Source organism: Stenella coeruleoalba, assembly GCF_951394435.1.
Source record: "Stenella coeruleoalba genome assembly, chromosome: 4".
Taxonomy (NCBI): Eukaryota; Metazoa; Chordata; class Mammalia; order Artiodactyla; family Delphinidae; genus Stenella; species Stenella coeruleoalba.
Genome location: NC_137149.1, coordinates 31,860,196 through 31,880,747, shown reverse-complemented (window position 1 = coordinate 31,880,747; position 20,552 = coordinate 31,860,196). Strand labels below are relative to the sequence as shown.

Genomic DNA, 20,552 nt, shown 5'->3' with positions numbered 1-20,552 from the left:
AAGAAGAAGACATAACAATTGTAAAGATCTATGTACCCAACATAGGAGCACCTCACTACATAAGGCAAATGCTAACAGCCGTAAAAGGGGAAATCAACAGTAACACAATAATAGTAGGGGACTTTAACACCCCACTTTCACCAATGGACAGATCATCCAAAATGAAAATAAATAAGGAAACACAAGCTTTAAATGACACATTAGACCAGATGGAGTTAATTGATATTTATAGGACATTCCATCCAAAAACAACAGAATATACTTTCTTCTCAAGTGCTCATGGAACATTCTCCAGGATAGATCATATCTTGGGTCACAAATCAAGTCCTGGTAAATTTAAGAAAACTGAAATTGTATCAAGTACCTTTTCCAACCACAACACTTTAAGAATAGATATCAATTACAGAAAAAAACTGTAGAAAATACAAACATATGGAGGCTAAACAATACACTACTAAATAACCAAGAGACCACTGAAGAAATCAAAGGGGAAATCAAAAATTACCTAGAAACAAATGACAATGACCCAAAACCTATGGGATGCAGCAAAAGCAGTTCTAATAGGGAAGTTTATAGCAATACAATCCTACCTCAAGAAACAAGAAATATCTCACATAAACAACATAACCATACACCTAAAGCAATTACAGAAAGAAGAAGAGAAAAAACCCAAAGTTAGCAGAAGGAAAGAAATATTAAAGATCAGATCAGACATAAATGAAAAATAAATGAAGGAAACAATTGAAAAGATCAATAAAACTAAAAGCTGGTTCTTTGAGAACATAAATAAAATTGATAAACCATTAGCCAGACTCATCAAGAAAGTAAATCAACAGAATTAGAATCAATTTGAGAAGAATCCAATCAACAGAATTAGAAATGAAAACGAGAAATAACAAATGACACTGCAGAAATACAAAGGATCATAAGAGATTATTACAAGATTACAACTATATGCCAATAAAACGGACAACCTGGAAGAAATGGACAAATTCTAAGAAAAGCACAATTCTAAGAAAAGCACAAAAGAAATGGACAAATTCTAAGAAAGCACAACTGAACCAGCAAGAAATAGAAAATACAAACAGACCATTCACAAGCACTGAAATTGAAACTGTGATTAAAAATCTTCCAACAAACAAAAGCCCAGGACCAGATGGCTTCACAGCTGAATTCTATCAAACATTTAGAGAAGAGTTAACACCCATTCTTCTCAAACTCTTCCAAAATATAGAAGAGGGAGGAACACTCCCAAACTCATTCTACGAGGCCACCATCACCCTAATACCAAAACCAGACAAAGATGTCACAAAAAAGGAAAACTACAGGCCAATATCACTGATGAACACAGATGCAAAAATCCTCAACAAAATACAAGCAAACAGAATCCAACAGCACATTAGAAGGATTATACACCATGATCAAGTGGGGTATAGCCCAGGAATGCAAGGATTCTTCAAAATACGCAAATCAATCAATGTGATACACCATATTAACAAATTGAAGGAGAAAAACCATATGATAATCTCAATAGATGCAGAAAAAGCTTTTGACAAAATTCAACACCCATTTATGATAAAAAAAAACCCTCCAGAAAGTAAGCATAGAGGGAACTTACCTCAACATAATACAGGCCATATATGACAAACCCACGGCCAACATCATTCTCAATGGTGAAAAACTGAAACCATTTCCTCTAAGATCAGGAACAAGACAAGGTTGCCCACTCTCACCGCTATTAACATAGTTTTGGAAGTTTTAGCCACAGCAATCAGAGAAGAAAAAGAAATAAAAGGAATCCAAATCAGAAAAGAAGAAGTAAAACTGTCACTGTTGCAGATGACATGATACTATACATAGAGAATCCTAAAGATGCTACCAGAAGACTACTAGAGCTAATCAATGAATTTGGTAGAGTAGCAGGATACAAAATTAATGCACAGAAATCTCTCGCATTCCTATACACTAATGATGAAAAATCTGAAAGAGAAATTAAGGAAACACTCCCATTTACCATTGCAACAAAAAAAATAAAATACCTAGGAATAAGCCTACCTAAGGAGACAAAAGACCTAAATGCAGAAAACTATAAGACACTGATGAAGGAAATTAAAGACAGTAAAAACAAATGGAGATATATACCATGTTCCTGGGTTGGAAGAATCAACACTGTGAAAATGACTATACTACCCAAAGCAATCTACAGATTCAATGCAATCTCTATCAAACTACCAATGGCATTTTTCACAGAACTACAACAAAAAATTCCACAATTTGTATGGAAACACAAAAGACCCCGAATAGCCAAAGCAATCTTGGAAAGAAAAACGGAGCTGGAGGAATCAGGCTCCCTGACTTCAGACTATACTGCAAAGCTACAGCAATCAAGACAGTATGGTACTGGCACAAAAACAGAAATATAGATCAATGGAACAGGATAGAAAGCCCACAGATAAACCCTCACACATATGGTCACCTTATATAAAGGAGGCAAGAATATACAATAGAGAAAAGACAGCCTCTTCAATAAGTGATGCTGGGAAAACTGGACAGCTACATGTAAAAGAATGAAATTAGAACACACCCTAACACCGTATACAAAATAAGTCAAAATGGATTGAAGACCTAAATGTAAGGCCAGAAACTATCAAACTCTTAGAGGAAAACATAGGCAGAACACTCTATAACATAAATCACGGCAAGATCCCTTTTGACCCACCTCCTAGAAAAATGGAAATAAAAACAAAACTAAACAAATGGTACCTAATGACACTTCAAAGCTTTTGCACAACAAAGGAAACCACAAACAAGACAAAAGGACAACCCTCAGAATGGGAGAAAATATCTGCAAACAAAGCAACTGACAAAGGATTAATCCCCAAAATACATAAGAAGCTCATGCAGCTCAATATCAGAAAACAACCCAATCCAAAAATGGGCAAAAGACCTAAAAAGACATTTCTCCAAAGAAGACATACAGATTGACAACAAACACATGAAAGGATGCTCAACATCACTAATCATTAGAGAAATGCAAATCAAAACTACAGTGAGGTATCACCTCACACCGGTCAGAATGGCCAGCATCAAAAAATCTACAAACAGGGCTTCCCTGGTGGCGCAGTGGTTGAGAGTCCGCCTGGCGATGCAGGGGACACGGGTTCGTGCCCCGGTCCGGGAAGATCCCACATGCTGCGGAGCGGCTGGGCCCGTGAGCCATGGCTGCTGAGCCTGCTCATCTGGAGCCTGTGCTCCGCAACGGGAGAGGCCACAACAGTGAGAGGCCCGCGTACAGCATAAAAAAAAAAAAAAAAAAAAAAAAAAAAAATCTACAAACAGTAAATGCTGGAGAGGGTGTGGAGAAAAGGGAACCCTCTTGCACTGCTGGTGGGAACGTAAATTGATACAGCCACTATGGAGAATAGTATGGTGTTTCCTTATAAAACTAAAAATAGAACTACCATACAACCCAGCAATCACACTACTGGGCATATACCCTGAGAAAACCATAATTCAAAAAGAGTCATGTACCACAATGTTCATTGCAGCTCTATTTACATTCGCCAGGACATGGAAGCAGCCTAAGTGTCCATTGAAAGATAAATGGATAAAGAAGATGTGGCACATACATACAGTGGACTATTACTCAGCCATAAAAAGAAACGAAATTGAGTTATTTGTAGTGAGGTGGATGGACTTAGAGTCTGTCATACAGAGTGAAGTAAGTCAGAAAGAGAAAAACAAATGCTGTATGCTAAAACATATATATGTAATCTAAAAAAAAAAAAAAATTGCTCTGACAAACCTCGGGGCAGGACAGGAATAAAGTTGCAGACATAGAGAATGGACTTGAGGACATGGGAGGGGGAAGGGTAAGATGGGATGAAGTGGGAGAGTGCACTGACATATATACACCACCAAATGTAAAATAGATAGCTAGTGGGAAGCAATCACATTGCACAGGGAGATCAGCTCAGTGCTGTGTGACCACCTAGAGGGGTGGGATAGGGAGGGTGGGAGGGAGACGCAAGAGGGAGGGGATATGGGTATATATGTATACATATAGCTGGTTCACTTTGTTATATGGCAGAAACTAACACACCATTGTAAAGCAATTATACTCCAATAAAGATGTTTAAAAAAACCCCAAAAATTGCTGGAGAGCATGTGGAGAAAAAAAAACCTTCCTATACTGTTGGTGGGAATGTCAATTTTTGCAGCCATTATGGAGAACAGTACAGAGGTTCCTTAAAAAACTAAAGATAGAGTTACCATATGATCCAGCAATTCCACTCCTGGGCATATATCCAGAAAAGATGAAAACTCTAATTCAGAAACATACATGCACCCCAATGTTCATAACAGCACTACTTACAATAGCCAAGACATGGAAGCAGCCTAAGTGTCCCTCAACAGATCAATGGGTAAAGAAGATGTGTCATATATATGTTTGTGTGTGTGTGTGTGTATATATATATATATATATATATATATGTAAATATAATGGAATATTACTCAGCCATAAAAAAGAATAAAATAATGCCATTTGCAGCAACATGGGTGGACCTAGAGATTATCATACTAAGTAAGTTAGACAGAGAAAGACAAATATTATATGATATCACTTATATGTGGGACCTAAAAAAATAATACAAATCAACTCATTTACAGAACAGAAACAAACTCACAGACTTAGAAGAGAAACTTATGGTTACCAAAGGGGAAGGGGTGGGGGGAGGAATAAATTAGGAGTATGGGATTAACAGATACACACTACTATATATAAAATAGATAAACAACAAGGATTTACTGTATAGCACAGGGAACTATACTCAACATCTTGTAATAACCTATAATGGAAAAGAATTTTTTTAAAGAATATATGAGTGAGTGTGTGTGTATATGTATGTATATATCTGTATATATGTATACTTTTATTATACTTTATTTAATATATATATACATATTTATATATAAACCAAATTACTTTGTAACTCAACTATACTTAAATTCTTCAATAAAAAAACCATAAAATTTAACTGTCATTTAATCCTTATCATAACCCTCTGAAGTAAACATACTAATCATTTAATAGATGAGGAAAATGAATCCTAGAGGTTCAGTAACTTGCTGAAGGTTGCACAGGTAAGTGGGGGAAACTGGGATTTGAAATCAGATCTGTTTGACTCCAAAAACTGTGTTTTTCTCATCTTCCCACACTGGGAAATTGGCATTTGCCCTGGTAACATCAGTCAAATAGAGGTTTGCTCCTGAAAACCTATGAGAAACACTGTCAGTGCCAGTACCTTGTCCCATCCTTCCTCCTTATAGTTATGTGCTCAACTCTCCCTGCATACACATATGTTGGTTGGTAAAAGTAACAAAATCTCAAGATGCACTATCCCTATTCTGTGGATAGGCTAGAAGACTCAGGAGGTTAGGGAGAAATAGAAAAGGAACTAACTCCATTACAAAACGGCACCTGCATGCCTGCAATAAAAAATGGCTCTCTCTACAGACCGCTCGATGACTGTAAACACCCAGACACCAGAATTGAATCCATTAATGACTGTGCAATTACAATAGAGTCTTGTACAGTCACACCGCAAAGAGCATCTCCCTGGATAATGATTTATGGCGGAATGTCTTCTGGTTTTCAATACCCAACCTTTATGGAACATATGTATCTTTCAGCACAACTTATTTTGGCTGACGTCTACATAAAACGAACCTATATTTATATCCCTAAAACTCATTGTGTTAATAGGGTTCTCCAGAGAAACAGAATTAATAGGATACGTAATAAGGAAGAACAAATCTGACTCCATGTTGGATCTGTTTCTTTTACTTTAACCTTTGTGCTCTGTTGCCTGTGCTTGGTCATGTTGCCTCTGCACCTTTTGTAAAAGATTGTTGCCTATAGCCTGAAATATACAGGATAGCCCCATTCTCAAGGCTCTGACTTTTAAAGGTATAACACTCTTCCATTCAGATAGAGATAAAAAGCTGCAGAACAGAGAATAACATTTGTTACAGGAACATCATGACCTGACCTATGCTGGACAGCTGCAAGAACAAAGGATTCTGACACCAAGAAGTTTTCAGCAACCAACCACACCCCCTTCCCTTTTAGTATAAAAGCAGCCTGAATTCTAACTCAGGTAAGATCATTATCTAGGACAGGGCTCCCCAACCCCTGGGCCACAGACCAGTACCTGTCCACAGCCTGTTAGGAACCAGTCCACACAGCAGGAGGTGAGCAGTGGTCGAGCGAGCAAAGCTTCATCTGCCGCTCCCCTTCACTCACATTACCGCCTGTGCCATCCCCCCACCCCACCCCCGACCGTGGAGAAACTGTCTTCCACGAAACTGGTCCCTGGTGCTAAAACGTTTGGGGACCGCTGCTCTAGGACATTAGTCTGCCATCTTCTAGGTCTGCTGCCTTTCTTTGCCCCAACAACTCATCTCCCAATTTACTGGCCTGTTGTGTGGTGAGCAGAACAATTTTGGACTTGGTAGCTGATATATACAGATATATATAAGAGGAGATCTATTACAGGAATTAGCTCATGTGATTATGGAAACCAAGGAGTCCCATGATCTGCTATCTGCAAACTGGAGACCCAGGAAATCTGGTGGTGTTCAGTCTAAATATGAAGGCCTGATAACCAGGGAAGATGATGGTATAAGTCCAAGTCCAAAGGCACGAAAATTAGGGAGCTGAGGGTGTAAGCCCTGATATTAGTCCAAAGGCCAGAGAACCAGCAGTGCTGATGTCAGACGGCAGGAGAAGATGGATGTTTCAGCTCAAACAGAGCAAATTCACCTTTCCTCTGCCTTTTTGTTCTATTGAGGCCCTCAAGAGATTAGATGATGTCCACTTGCATTGGTACAATGATCATCTTTACTCAGTCTGACAATTCAAATGCTAATCTCTTCCAAAAACATGCTCACAGACACACCCAGAAATCATGTTTTACCAGCCATCTGGGCAACCATTAGTTCACTGAAGTTGACAGATAAAATTAACCACCACACTCATTACAACATATTAAACAAAATGATGTATAGGAAAATTCTACAATTCCAAGTGCAATTGCTAAAATGTCAGACTCTACAGACTTTTTTTAAAAGCTGAAGAGTGCAAACAGAGGGGAAGTGCAATGTTACTGTATGCAAAACAACTATTTATAACCACTATTTTTACTGTGTGGGAATCAGGAAGCAATATTGTAAGCATTTTACAATGATTACTTATGTATGTAAGTAATATACATAATAACTGTTTTAGTTCTATTTAAGGAAATTGGTGGTAAGGGAATGGTATATCATACTCATATTTACTACTTAAAGTAATGGGGAACGAGCTGAAAGTCAACATTTGTTGCACAGAACATCTGAGTTTCAGAAATGAATTTCTGATATTAAGAAGGTTATGTGCAATCTTATTTCAATAACTTAGGTAGCAGCGAGGATCACCCTATCTTAAAAGAATACAAAGTATCCATTTCCTCTCTTACACCCTGGACATCAGGAAGCTTTCATTGCTACCTCATCCTGGGACTTGATTCCCTTGGAATCATGAACATCAATGGATTAACAAAGTGAGCAGATTGTTCGGTTTCCCTCTCCCTGTCAGCAAACACCGTGCACCGTGGTGGCGAGCAAGATTTTTGGTGGCAGGAAGGCCTTTGTGATGTTGCCAAACTCCTGTGGAAGGTTGTGGAGCCTGAAACAACTGTTGTCTGCACAGATGCTGACTGCCAGGATTCAGTAGCCTAGAGTAACAACTTTTAAATATTTACTGAGTGATCACTGTACTGGGATTATGTTGATTGTTTAAATACAGGTAATACACAGAAAGTCCTGATTCCTCTTCCCTTGGAGTCAAAAATGAACACAAAAAGGAGGACATGGACTGGGGCAGCTTTTCAGAAGTGGATGAAGTCCCTTGATGCAGCCTGCGAGAACTTCTTTATATATTCACCACGTTGTGAATGAATAAGTTCCCTTTTGTGAACTCCGAGCATGGAAATGTGCTTAAAGTTGCTGGGACCTTGCCTGATGACACTCCTAATTTAGACCTTGATGCTGTCAAAGATACAAAAAAATCCTTCCTCTTAGACAAAGAGAGGATGATGGGGGAGGTGCTACTATTTCTTAAAATCCATCCCATCTTCATTTGCAAACAGATGAGCTAAAGAACAGTCTAACTGTAAAAGAATCAGTACATGAAGATGAATCTGCTTAAGACATGTAGAGGATAAGGAAGGCTTCTGCTTCAAAATCTCTGTACTTTATAAACATGAAAGTTTTGTGTTTCTCTTTTCAAATCAAATATATATAATTTAATGGATTTTATTAAAAAATCTTATCTTCTATTATCTTTGCTCATGGGGAGGAAAGATTACAACTGTTAGTCTAAGTTGGTAACAATGCAAAGTAAACTCCTACTTGTCCTATCAAAACATTAAGATATCTTGGGCTTCCCTGGTGGAGCAGTGGTTGAAAGTCCGCCTGCCAATACAGGGGACACGGGTTCGTGCCCCGGTCCGGGAAGATCCCACATGCCGCGGAGCGGCTAGGCCCACAAGCCTTGGCCGCTGAGCCTGCGCGTCCGGAGCCTGTGCTCCGCAACGGGAGAGGCCACAACAGTGAGAGGCCCGCGTACCGCAAAAAAAAAAATTAAGATATCTAAATATGGTAACATTCATCACACTTTAAAAAGGGGCTGACAATCTACTCTCCAAAAGAAATACTTTTTTCTTCCCATGGAAAAAAAAGAAGTTTTCATAGTTATGCGGGCAAACACACACACACACACACGCACACACACACGCACACACACACACATCTGCATGATCTTATATTTTCAAGCTAAGGAGCAACGACATAGAACGTAAATTATCTTCCATATGTTATGTATTAGTTATTTCTCTTATCGAACACTCCATGTATAAAAACTGAAGCACATGCACATAACACACTCGCTTTCTTCTTCCAAAAACATTCAGATTTGTGGTGTCTAAACTAGATACCCTCCAATGTTTGTTTCTTTCCTTTCTTTATAAAGAAATATAAAAACATAAAATCCCTTCAGGTATTGTAATGTCATAAGGGTAGACCACAGCTCATAATTATTACCCAGATTGGGAGACTTTATGGCAAAGAAAATGAACAATTTACCAGTCACACGTAACAACAATAATGACTCTCACAAACATAAAACCAAACATTAGAATCCAGATGAAAGCATACATACTGTATGACGACGTACACATCAAGTTTTAAAGCAGGCAAAACCAAGCTCTGATATTTAGGGATGTACACTTCAATGATAAATCTATAAATAAAAGCAAAGAAACAAAATCCCCAAAAAAGACTGTGGTTTCCTTTGTGGAGACACTAAGAAATAATGACTGAGAGGGGCATGAAGGGTATTTCTGGACCAGTGACAATATAAGTAAACTAGTGTTTGCTTTGCAGTAAATAGGTGAGAAATAAACTGTGCTTATGGGTGTAGGCACTTTTCCATCAGTGTGTTTCACTGCATAATGTAAAGCTGGAAAAGACATAATTTGGGAATCCAATTATATTTCAAGAGTCTTAAGAAAAGGCTAATACTTTCTGGTCCTCAAATTCCACCTTTGGAAATCTACTTTATAGACATAATCTCTTTAAAATGTCTTATTCCTCATGATATTCACTGAAAAATTATTACTACTTTGGAAATTAATATGACCTAAAATCCAACAACAAAGAAAATGGCTTAAATTGTGTTTATAAATGATCTGATCTAACTATAAAGGTAGTATAATTATGACTATGTTTTTAAAAACATTCTATCCATGGAAACAAGACTTGAAAGATACAATAAAATGTTAAAAGTGAGTTTGAGTAGTAGGAGTACAGCTGATCTCTTCTTCATGTTTGATGTGATTTGTCTATTTTCCTCTAATTAGCACTTATGAATTTAAAATATTTTAAAAATAGACTGCTGTCCAGTTTGGGGAGACCTTTTATATGGTTATGACTTAACAAGACTTATTTATATTTGACTGTGCAATATGCTGGAGTTTCAAGTGTCTTACTTCTTCAAAGCCTCCTGGGAATCTTATAGAGAAGGATTATCATTCTTTGGTCAGTTGAAGAAATAGAGGCACACGGAGCTTAAGTAACTTGGCCTAAGTCACACAATCAAGAAGTAGGAGAGCCAGAATTTGAACCCATTCTTCTTAATTCAAACTTCTGAAATTCACAAAATTATACCATACATACATGTAGGGTTACACATATATGATTAGTTACAAATAAGAATAACAGTAACTAATCCTCTCTAAAAAATATAGTAGCAATGTCCAACAGTGAGATCCACACTTACCAGACAGATAACATATTAACAGTGATTCTCAACATTTTGGGGGAAGATACAGATGCCTTTGAGAATCTGCCGAAAGCCAGAAAAAAAAACACACACACATATAGCGTTTGTTTGTTTGTTTTTACATTTAATTCATAAAATCTATGAAGCCTACCCATATACCCCTGGTTTTAAATCCCTGCCTACACGAACATGAATTCTAGATAGCAACAGACTAGCACTGAGTAGCTAAATGGCTGGAAAAAATACAGCTTAATTATGCAGAAAGGAGTGTTTAGGACAAACATTTTTTTTCTCCTCAAGCTTCAGTAAAATCCCACAAAAAAGGACAAAGACAGTGGAAATAGCACTACTCGTTGTCCACTGTGAAGTTTTCAAGGGTGGCAGATCTTATCCTTTCCTTCCCACACCCAGAAAACGTGCAAGGAACTCCTCAAGGTCAATGATAAATCCCTACTGCCTCTGTATATTGTATAAAAGAGAATTCTTCACAATTATTCTTCCCTGTACATAGTCCTGAACCCAGATGGATAAAAATGGAAATATAGCAATACAAAGCTGATGAGACAGCTCCAGGCATGAGACCAACCTTTCTTGCTCAGATCTTCCCTGGCAAGTGCATCTGAGATACTTGAAGGAGAGAACAAAGGAGACCCTCAGGGCCCTGACATGCTCCATGCTGTGCTTGCCAGGAAGCTCCCAGCACATCACACTGGGCCAGATCATCATTCATACGTGTTTAGCCATATTCTCTCATCCTAGCTCCAAATCCCAAAACAGACTCATTGGATTATGACTATGAGCCTATTTATGTTGCCTCCCCCCATCCCATCATTCTTTCCCCTCCCAACCCCACAAGAATAAAAAACTGACTCAAAGCATGGTGATGTTTAAGGTTATAGATAGAAATATCTGGAATCTCATGTGTTACAGAACAAGCGGACTACCACGTGCTGTAGCACAGAGTTGGAGGACCAGGTTGTAGCGCTTAAACTGATGTTTGTTCCCTCTGCAGCCATGCTCTATATCCTCCTTGCCTACCCCAGTGCCACATCAGATGGGGATGCAGGTTCTGACTAGAAAATATGGGACACCTACAATAAAGTTCAGAATGAACATTTATGAATCCCTTACTATGCGCCAGGAGCTTTGAGTGAGCGGCTTTCAAATATTTTATCTTACCAAACCCCAAATCCCTGTGAGATCCTCATTTTATAGGCAAGAAAAAACCTAGAGGCTCAGAGAAGTCAAGTGACTTTCCCAGGGTCACACCTGCCCTTGACCCTTGCTCAGAGAGATAGAGCATTTGGCTCACAGTCCTACTGAAATCAGCTTTCTAACCGCAGCCAACCATGACACACAATTAATGACACTATCTGTTTATAAGCTTAAATTCAGAATCCCTCAACAAAACTTTACTAAGGGATCTCTCCCAGACCCATCCTCCACCAACTGTCGTGGGGACGTAAGCATGACAATTGCTTGTCTTAGCTAAGGCTTCTATGCTTCTGTTTTTTATAAAATGGGGAAGGCAATACCAGACTGTTTTCTACTTCCTGAGCTCATATCAAGAGCAAAAATAAGTTATGTGGATGTGGCTAATTAAACAGAATGTCCATGTAGATGTCTTGTTTGACCCAGGCACAGGGAAATTGTTTTGGAGTACAAATTCTGAGCTGGCACAATGAGAAAAGGAATAGCAACTATGGTTGTATCCTAAGTAAGAAAAGTGTTTCAAGCTCATAAAACATAAATGCTTAGTACAAAATATCTCACCTTCATTTTTTCATTGTCCTCATTCAATTATTATTGTATCATGTTTTCTCATTTGCATCCTCATAATATAGCTCATATCTTTCTGGACAAAAAAATCAAGATTTTATTTTTTTAATTGTGACAGAGACTAGCTAAATGTTCAATAATTCCTTTAATGCTTCCTGAGAATTCAGGGAAACTACATTTCTCAGTATCCCACACAGTTAGTTTGGAGTTATGTGACCAATCCTGGTCAGTGGAATGAAGATAGGATGAGATAAAGACCACTTTCAAGGCCTGGCCCTAAACCCTTGCATGATTATTTCTGCTCTCTCTGTTCTTCCACAGTGATCAAGGAATCCACAGATTGAAAGTAATGATATCAAAAAATGGAATGATCTACATCTACCTGCAGATTGTGATAAGTGCAAAAAATAAACTGTTTTTGTATTTAACCATCGAGATTTAGATATTATTTTTATAGCAGTTAGCATTGCTTATCCTGATCATATAGTAAGAAAATTTATATTATTCTATCTTGTAAGACTGGGAAACAAAAGGTAGAAAAAAATAATTTTTGAAACCCTAGCAAAGTATACAAACTTATACGTCATTAAGCCCAAGGGAATGTTTCCAGTTCCAGGCAGAATTCCCAACACAATTATCTGAGACCCTGTTTTCAGTTCTTTTGGAGATATACCGAGAAGTTGAGTACTGGATCCTATGGTAATCCTAGGTTTAACTTTTTGAGGAACCACCATACTACTTTCCACAGCTGTTGCACCACTTTGCATTCCCAGGAACAGTGCACCAGGGTGGCAGTTTCTCTACATCCTCACCAACACCTGTTATTTTCTGTTTTTATAATAGCCAACGTAATGTAAGTGATATTTATTTTTATACATGTGTCCACTGTAATTAGTCTTTGTTAATTATGAAAAGTAAGAATAGATTAAATTTGAAAAAGATAGATAATATCTATATTTTTAAATAAATTTCAACTTTTATTAATGTTTCTCAGAACACTGTTTTATACTAAAAATTTAACACTAATGATTTTTTTTTTTTTTTTTTTTTTGCAGTACGCGGGCCTCTCACTGCTGTGGCCTCTCCCGTTGCGGAGCACAGGCTCCGGACGCGCAGGCTCAGCGGCCATGGCTCACGGGCCCAGCCGCTCTGCGGCAGGTGGGATCTTCCCGGACCGGGGCACGAACCCGTGTCCCCTGCATCGGCAGGCGGACTCTCAACCACTGCGCCACCAGGGAAGCCCAACACTAATGATTTTAGTGAACACAAAGTGATTAAGTATACTGTCACAGGCAAAGCCCATTAATAATTCCTGGGGAAAAAAAATAGAATCTGGGTAATAAAGTCTAACCTTTTTTTCCTTTGGCTTAGTCTAGTTTCACTTGCTCACAGGATGCCGCATACAAAGGCCTCGCACCCGACACTTCAGAGCAGAGTCCCTTGGGATAAACGGCGGCACTCCACACTTCAGCTCCGCGGGCGTCCTGCAGAAACACTATCGCAAGACACTGCAATTCAAGATGGCGGCAGCAGGCAGTGCGCAGAGACACTGCGCCTGGCACGTCCAAGCACCCCGCCCCTCCCCCCGCCCAGATTCCCGTAAAGCAGCCCCTCCCCTGGCCTGTGCTCTAGAGCTCGGTCTCATACCTCTCCAATTCTCTGATCAAAGAATTAAGCTTCCTTCCCTTTTCTCCTGAACCGAACTTGGTCTCATTCTATTGGCTCAGATGACACCAGGCAGGAGGACCCTTGTTGGGGACTGTCTGGGGAAGGTCGGTAACAATACTTTGTTATATGTTTAAACCTTAATTCAACATTTTGTGGTGTCACTGAGTTTTAATGGCTGTCATCTGCAAAAAGTTCCTTGCACCGATATTTAGAGCCACACGGGAAAAACTGTATCATTGGTTGTAAATCCTGGAGTTTAATTTTCAATTTCATCTACCAATTTTTTTGTTAAAATACCACTACTAGGGATATTTTTTCATTTTTTCTGATACATCTGTTTTCTTGTAAATGAATCAGAAAGTATTAAATTTTTTAATTATTATCAAATAGTTTCAAAACTCACTAAAACTCTCAATTTGAAGGATGTTTTTTATCAGTTTAGATATAAGAAAATTTGTATGTGACACATTTATGTTGTTTTTGACAAGAAAATAACAATGGAACATTTCCAAACATCCAGGTTCAAAATGCTTTGTTCATAGCAGGAGTTTCTTTTGAAAAGCAATTACTTTCTCTTTCATTGTTAAAACATCACTTTAAACTTGAAGGATAGATTGTGTTTATGTTTTCAAAAAATGCCTGCTGTGTAGCATACTACTGACAGCCACTTGTCATCAGAGAAGATACCAAATTTGGAACACTTGCCTTTTTGTTTAAAAAAGGCAAAATACATTTTTAAGTTACACGACCCTTTAGTACTTTGCCATGAGAAATGTGGTGAAACTGTTATAGTACAGAAGATTTCCACAGTCTCTTCCCATCTCATTACAAAATCCACTGTTTTATTTTGTTTCTGTAAAACTAAGTGCATCAGTACCTTCTGTATCGTGGAAAAGGCAATACTTCAGGATAGGATTGTAGTAAGTGAAAGAGGGAGCGATGTTGTCAAGCCCCGCTGCTTGGTGGGATTCCCATTGGTAACAAAGTACTAAAGTGACCACAAAATACTATCTCCCTCCTTCTATCCTTTGCAATGTGACCTTGCAATTTGACTTTGCAGCTTCTTCCATTGAGAGATAGACTATTTCCCCTCCCTTGAATCTGGGCAACCCTGTGACTTGTTTCATCCAGTGGAATGTGGCAGGAACACCAGGATGCGAGTTTCAAATCTGGGCCTCTAGGCATCTCATGCTCCTACTCTTACACTTGAAATTCAGCCACCAGGTGATCAAGCAGGGGCTTCTTAGAAATACAGATCCTTGAGGCCCTTTCCCCAGAGATTCTGGTTTATTGGGTCCGGAGGTCTATATTTTTATCAAGCATCAGAAGCAATTCTGACTCAGGAAATCTTCAGATAACACTTCAGAAACCCTGTGAGTCTTGGTTATGAAGCAGCCTCAACTCTAAGCATATTATAAGAATCAGAAAATACATAAGAACTAGTGTTCACTCATAGTCTAAAATGTGTGTCACCTTTGTAGAATTCCTGGGTTCGACTCTAGTCCCGACTTTGCATTTTACTAGATTTGTGATCTTAATTCCCCTAACCTCTCTGAGTTTCAGTTTACTTAGTTGTAAAATGGGAATCTTACCTAGCTCTTTAGTCTTCTGTAAAAATTAAATAAGTTGTATAAGCATTCAACACAGAACCTGGGTCACAGTAGATGTTCAACTGTTTATTATCCTTGATTCATTATTATATTGTCCTCTTTAAGTAACTACTCCTCCCAAAGGGCTAATGTGCATTTCTGGACAATGCCAAATCCCTCAACAAAAACCCTGTCTCACACCAAGTCAGGCTCTGGAATCAGTCACACTTTGGTTCTTGTCCCCAACTCTACCTCTTATTAGCATGTGACCTTGAGACTTAACATAAGTCTGTTTTTGCATCTGTAAAACAGGGACAAAGGTATTACCTTATCCCATAAGGTTGTGAAGATTAGAAGAGTCAATGTATGTAAAGCCCTTCGCCCAACGCCTGGCACATGGTAACCCACAGTAAGTATTATCTATTAGGATTATTTCCTCAGGGCTCTTTTTTATTTTAATGGCTGTGTCAGCCCTTAGTTGTGGCATGCAGAATCTTTGTTGAGGCATGTGGGATCTTTTGTTGTGGTGTGCGGGCTCTTTGTTGCAGCATGTGGTCTTCTCTCTAGTTGTGGCGTGCAGGCTCCAGAGCACGTGGGCTCTGTAGTTGCGGCACAAGGGCTCTCTAGTTGGGGCGCATGGGCTCTGAATTTGTGGCGCACGGGCTCTGTAGTTGTGGTGTGTGGGCTTAGTTGCCCCTCAGCATGTGGGATCTTAGTTCCCCAACCAGGGATCGAACCCGTGTCCCCTGCATTGGAAGACGGATTCTTTACTACTGGACCACCAGGGAAGTCCCAGGGCTCTTTCTCATACATCCTGAAACTCCAGTTAGGAAAAGACACCTGCATTTTTACAAGAAACAATCTAGAAACTCAGTGGTAAGGTCGCATCATCACAGGTGTTCTTAGTATATACAGGGAGTATCCTGTAACATGACAATATTGCTGGAGCGATCAGAGGGAGGGCCACCCGAGAAGAGGGAGAGGCCACTAGAGGTTTTCCTGAGGCACAGAACCTAAAAGCAGACACATCTGGTATTTGCAGCTGCCACAACAGGAATAAATTTGAATGATACTGTCAAAAGCTCACCTGTGAGTGAACAGGTGATGTTAAAGCGTATGTGGCCACCAAAGAACAGGTCAGACAGAGCTGCGAGGCCCAGGAGTCATTTGGGAAGATGTAAAGGCATCCTCTCTTCTCCACTGTTTCTTCCAACACAGGCCCTCCTAGCCCCTTGTCTGAAAAAACACAGCCCTTTTTAACTGATCCCTCTGCAGTTCCTCCTCTCCACTCAGCACACTGTGGCCAGAGTTATCTACTTGAAACTTGAAACCCTGCTTGCCTCATGTCACACTCCTGGGTAAAAACCTACAGTGGCTGATCCTGTTGGGTTCAACGGAAATGCTTCATTCTTACTGCAATCAGCTTCACCCCTCCACACGCATGAAATTCTTCTCATTAGGAACATCAGTAATCCTCCAACTGGGGCCTAGTTACGTGGTTTGGAGTCGTCAAAATTCCCCCAGGCCCTCACACCTTATACCTCATTTCAGTGCATCCTAGCCAGGATAAAACAAGACGCTTTAGTTTGTTTTAATTTGCATTAATAAGAAATCTAATCAGGGGTATGAAATGTACAGTGTGGGAATACTGTTAGTAATTATGTAGTACCTTTGTATGGTGGCAGATGGAAACTAGACTTATCGTGCTGATCATTCTGAAATGTATAGAAATATCAAATTACTATGTTGTGTAACAGGGGCTAACACAGTGTTGTAGGGCAATTATACTTAAAAAACAAATTCATAGAAAAAGAGATCAGATTTATAGTTACCAGAGGCAGGGAATAGGGAGAAAGGGAACTGGATGAAGGTGGTTGAAATGTACAAACTTCCAGTTATAAGATAAAATAAGTTCTGGAGATATACAACACGATAAATATAATTAACACTGTTGTATGTTATATATGAAAGTTGTTAAGAGTAAATCCTAAGAGTTCACATCACAAGGAAAAAAATTATTTTTCTAGTTTTTTAATTTTGTATCTATATGAGATGACGTTCACTAAATTGTGGTAATCATTTCATTATGTATGTAAGTCAAATCATTATGTTGTACACCTTAAACTTACACAGTGCCGTATGTCAACTATATCTCAATAAAACTAGAAGGAACAACTTTTTAAAAAGAAAATCCTAGGGACTTCCTTGCCAGTTCAGTGGTTAGGACTCCACACTTCCACTGAAGGGGGCATGTATTCCATCCCTGGCTGAGGAACTAAGATCCCACATGCTGCGAGGCGTGGCCAAAAACAAAACAAAACAAAACAAACTTCAGGAAGCAATTTAAAAACATCTAGTATAGCTGAAGATTTTCCCATTTTTGTATTTTTCCACTGGTTATATTTTATTCTTATTTTTTTTGGACAAGATTTTCTCTAACACTTTTCAATTGATTTCATTTTTAAGTTCCTGGAACTGAAAGCCCTGGTTATCATAAAAAGTCACTTGCTTAGACACACTGTAGGAATCTCCTATAATCATGTCACATAATAAGTCCTTTCATAAGCCTGTCCTGTGGCTTACTTCAGGACTGGAGGGTGGGAATCTTCCACAAGTGACTCTTGGCAGTTGAAGCAGTAGTGAGATGTCTCTCATGGGAAGGGGATGCCCAGACTGAGTGAGGTGTGAGAGAGTTGCCTTGTATTCCTCAGAGTATTAAGCAAACTTAAAAAAAAAAACAAAACCTGTAAATATTAAAGAGCTTGCCTAGAGGACTTTGGTGCTAAGCATTTTTCTGAGACTGAAGTGTTCTTTCTTCTCATATTAAAAACCTTTCCAGTGTGGCAGGATTGTCATGAAGAAAGAGAGGTGGAAATGCTGAGAGACTGGGAGACTAGCTTGGCCCTGAAGAGAAAAAGGCCTGTACTGAGTTCCTGAAAGGGCAATGGGAAGCCTTACCCCATGTGGGGCTACATCTGCTTATTTCCCTAGTGTTGGAGGGTCTTCTAAAGCAGGATTGATTTGGAGGAATCTAGAGATGTCTATAGGTACTCCGTATGCCTGTTAACTTTTCCTTCTTAAAAGTTAAAATCCGGGATTTCCTTGGTGGTCCAGTGGTAAAGAATCCTCCTTACAATGCAGGGGATGCGGGTTCCATCCCTGGTCAGGGAACTAAGATCTCACATGCCATGGGGCAACTAAGCCCATGCGTCACAACTACTGAGCTCGCACACCTCATCTGGAGCCCACGTGCTGCAAACTACAGAGCCTATGCTCCCTGGAGCCTGCGCGCCACAACTGGGAAAGAGAGAACCTGCATGTCACAACTAGAGAGAAGCCCGCACCCCACAATGAAGAGCCCATGCACCGCGATGACAGATCCCGCATACCCCAACGAAGATCCAGCGTGCCACAACTAAGACCTGACGCAGCCAAAAATAAATAAATAAATAAAAAGTTAAAATTCCATTTAATTGATTATAAGTTTTTCAAGTAAGGACGCTGGGCTATCTAGGGAGTATTTTGTCATTTCCTGGATGGAGTCTTGTTTTGTGTGTGTGTGTGTGTTTTTTCATTTTTTGTTTTTTTCTTTATTAACTTTTTTTATTTTGAAGCAACCTAAATGTCCATCAACAGAGGAATGGATAAAGAAGATGTGGTACATATATACAATGGGATATTAGCCATTAAAAGGAACGACATTGGGTCATTTGTAGAGACATGGATGGACCTAGAGACTGTCATACAGAGTGAAATAAGTCAGAAAGAGAAAAACAAATATCGTATATTAACGCATATATGTAGAATCTAAAAACAATGGGCATAGGCAATCTTATTTACAAAGCAGAAGTAGAGAACAAATGTATGGATACCAAGGGGGAAGGGGGGATGAGATGAACTGGGAGATTGGGATTGACATATATACACTACTATATATAAAACATAACTAATGAGAACCTACTGTATAGCACAGGGAACTCTACTCAATGCTCTGTGGTGACCTAAGTGGGAAGGAAATCCGAAAAAGAGGGGATATATGTATACTTATAGCTGATTCACTTTGCTTTACAGTATAAACTAACACAATATTGTAAAGCAACTATACTCCAATAAAAAGTTTTTTTAATTATTCTGGGTGTACAGAAAAGTCGTCCAAATAATTTCCAAATACTCAGAGTCTCTACATGTTAACATTTTACTGCATTTGATTTCTCTGATTCCCCCTCCGCCTTTCCTGGATGGAGTCTTGAACCAAGCAAACCACAATCACCTGAAGAGGTAATCTAGGATCCGAGAAAAAAAGAAATTTTTTTAATGTTCTATTTTTAGCGGTGGTCTCGTTATATTCCTTAAAAAGTTTATATGGACTTTTAGTATCAGGAATCCCTGAGAATTATTTATGGGAGAGCAAATAGGTTTTAACCTTTTAGCAAAGGGAAAAAGACTTATCAAAGTCATAGTCAGGTGAGGACCATCCTTGATCCACCTCTGTCTCTAGTTGCAAATTCTCAACATATTTCTCAAAATGTTCAAAGGACCAGGGCTTTACTAAGTGGTTCTCAACAATAACGTCTCCGTAAACCTCACTTTCTGGAGCTGATAGCCAAGACCGAAGCTTATTAAAATCTTTAATTGGAATGTATATGCAAATAAAAACATGTTATAACTTTTAAACAAACCGATTCAAAAGAACTATCTACCTGAGCTTTTATGCCACCAAATATCATACTTTAGGGTGCATAAGAATGACACAAAGCACATATTTAAATGTATATTCCTGGTTTCACCCAGCGATACCAACCCAGGTATCTTTAATAGATGGGTCAAGGCCACAATTTGAAAAACATTTCTTTAGACTTTTTCAAATACAGCAGAAATTGCTAAATACTGTGCACCATATTCTTGTTACCGAGTTCGCCAATGAAGCATTCTGAAGTCTGCCTACCAGACAGGAAGGAAGGAAATACCATGTGGCTAGCTGTGTCCTCTCTCTATAAGAAAAGCAAAGCCCCCACCCTAACAGAATTCCTCTTATGTCTTCTTGGCCCAAATTGGTCCCATGACCAATGATAGTTACGAGAGAGTCTGGAAAACACGTAGTGTCTACTTCAAAAGGGGAGGAAAAAAACATG

The 20,552-nt window shown here is 39.0% G+C and overlaps 1 protein-coding gene across 4 annotated transcripts in view; it reads right to left on the bottom strand.

Annotated features, from left to right (window-relative positions):
* Positions 1–13,636, bottom strand: part of DKK2 (dickkopf WNT signaling pathway inhibitor 2) — a 577,744-nt gene extending 564,108 nt beyond the window's left edge. For 3 of the 4 annotated variants that reach the window (XR_013827949.1, XM_079919360.1, XM_079919363.1), the window contains exon 1: positions 13,515–13,636. The gene's annotated coding sequence lies outside the window, so the exon portion shown is untranslated. The remainder of the gene's footprint in view (positions 1–13,514) is intronic. The other variant, XM_079919361.1, reaches the window with a different exon arrangement.
* Positions 13,637–20,552: the final 6,916 nt, after the last annotated feature.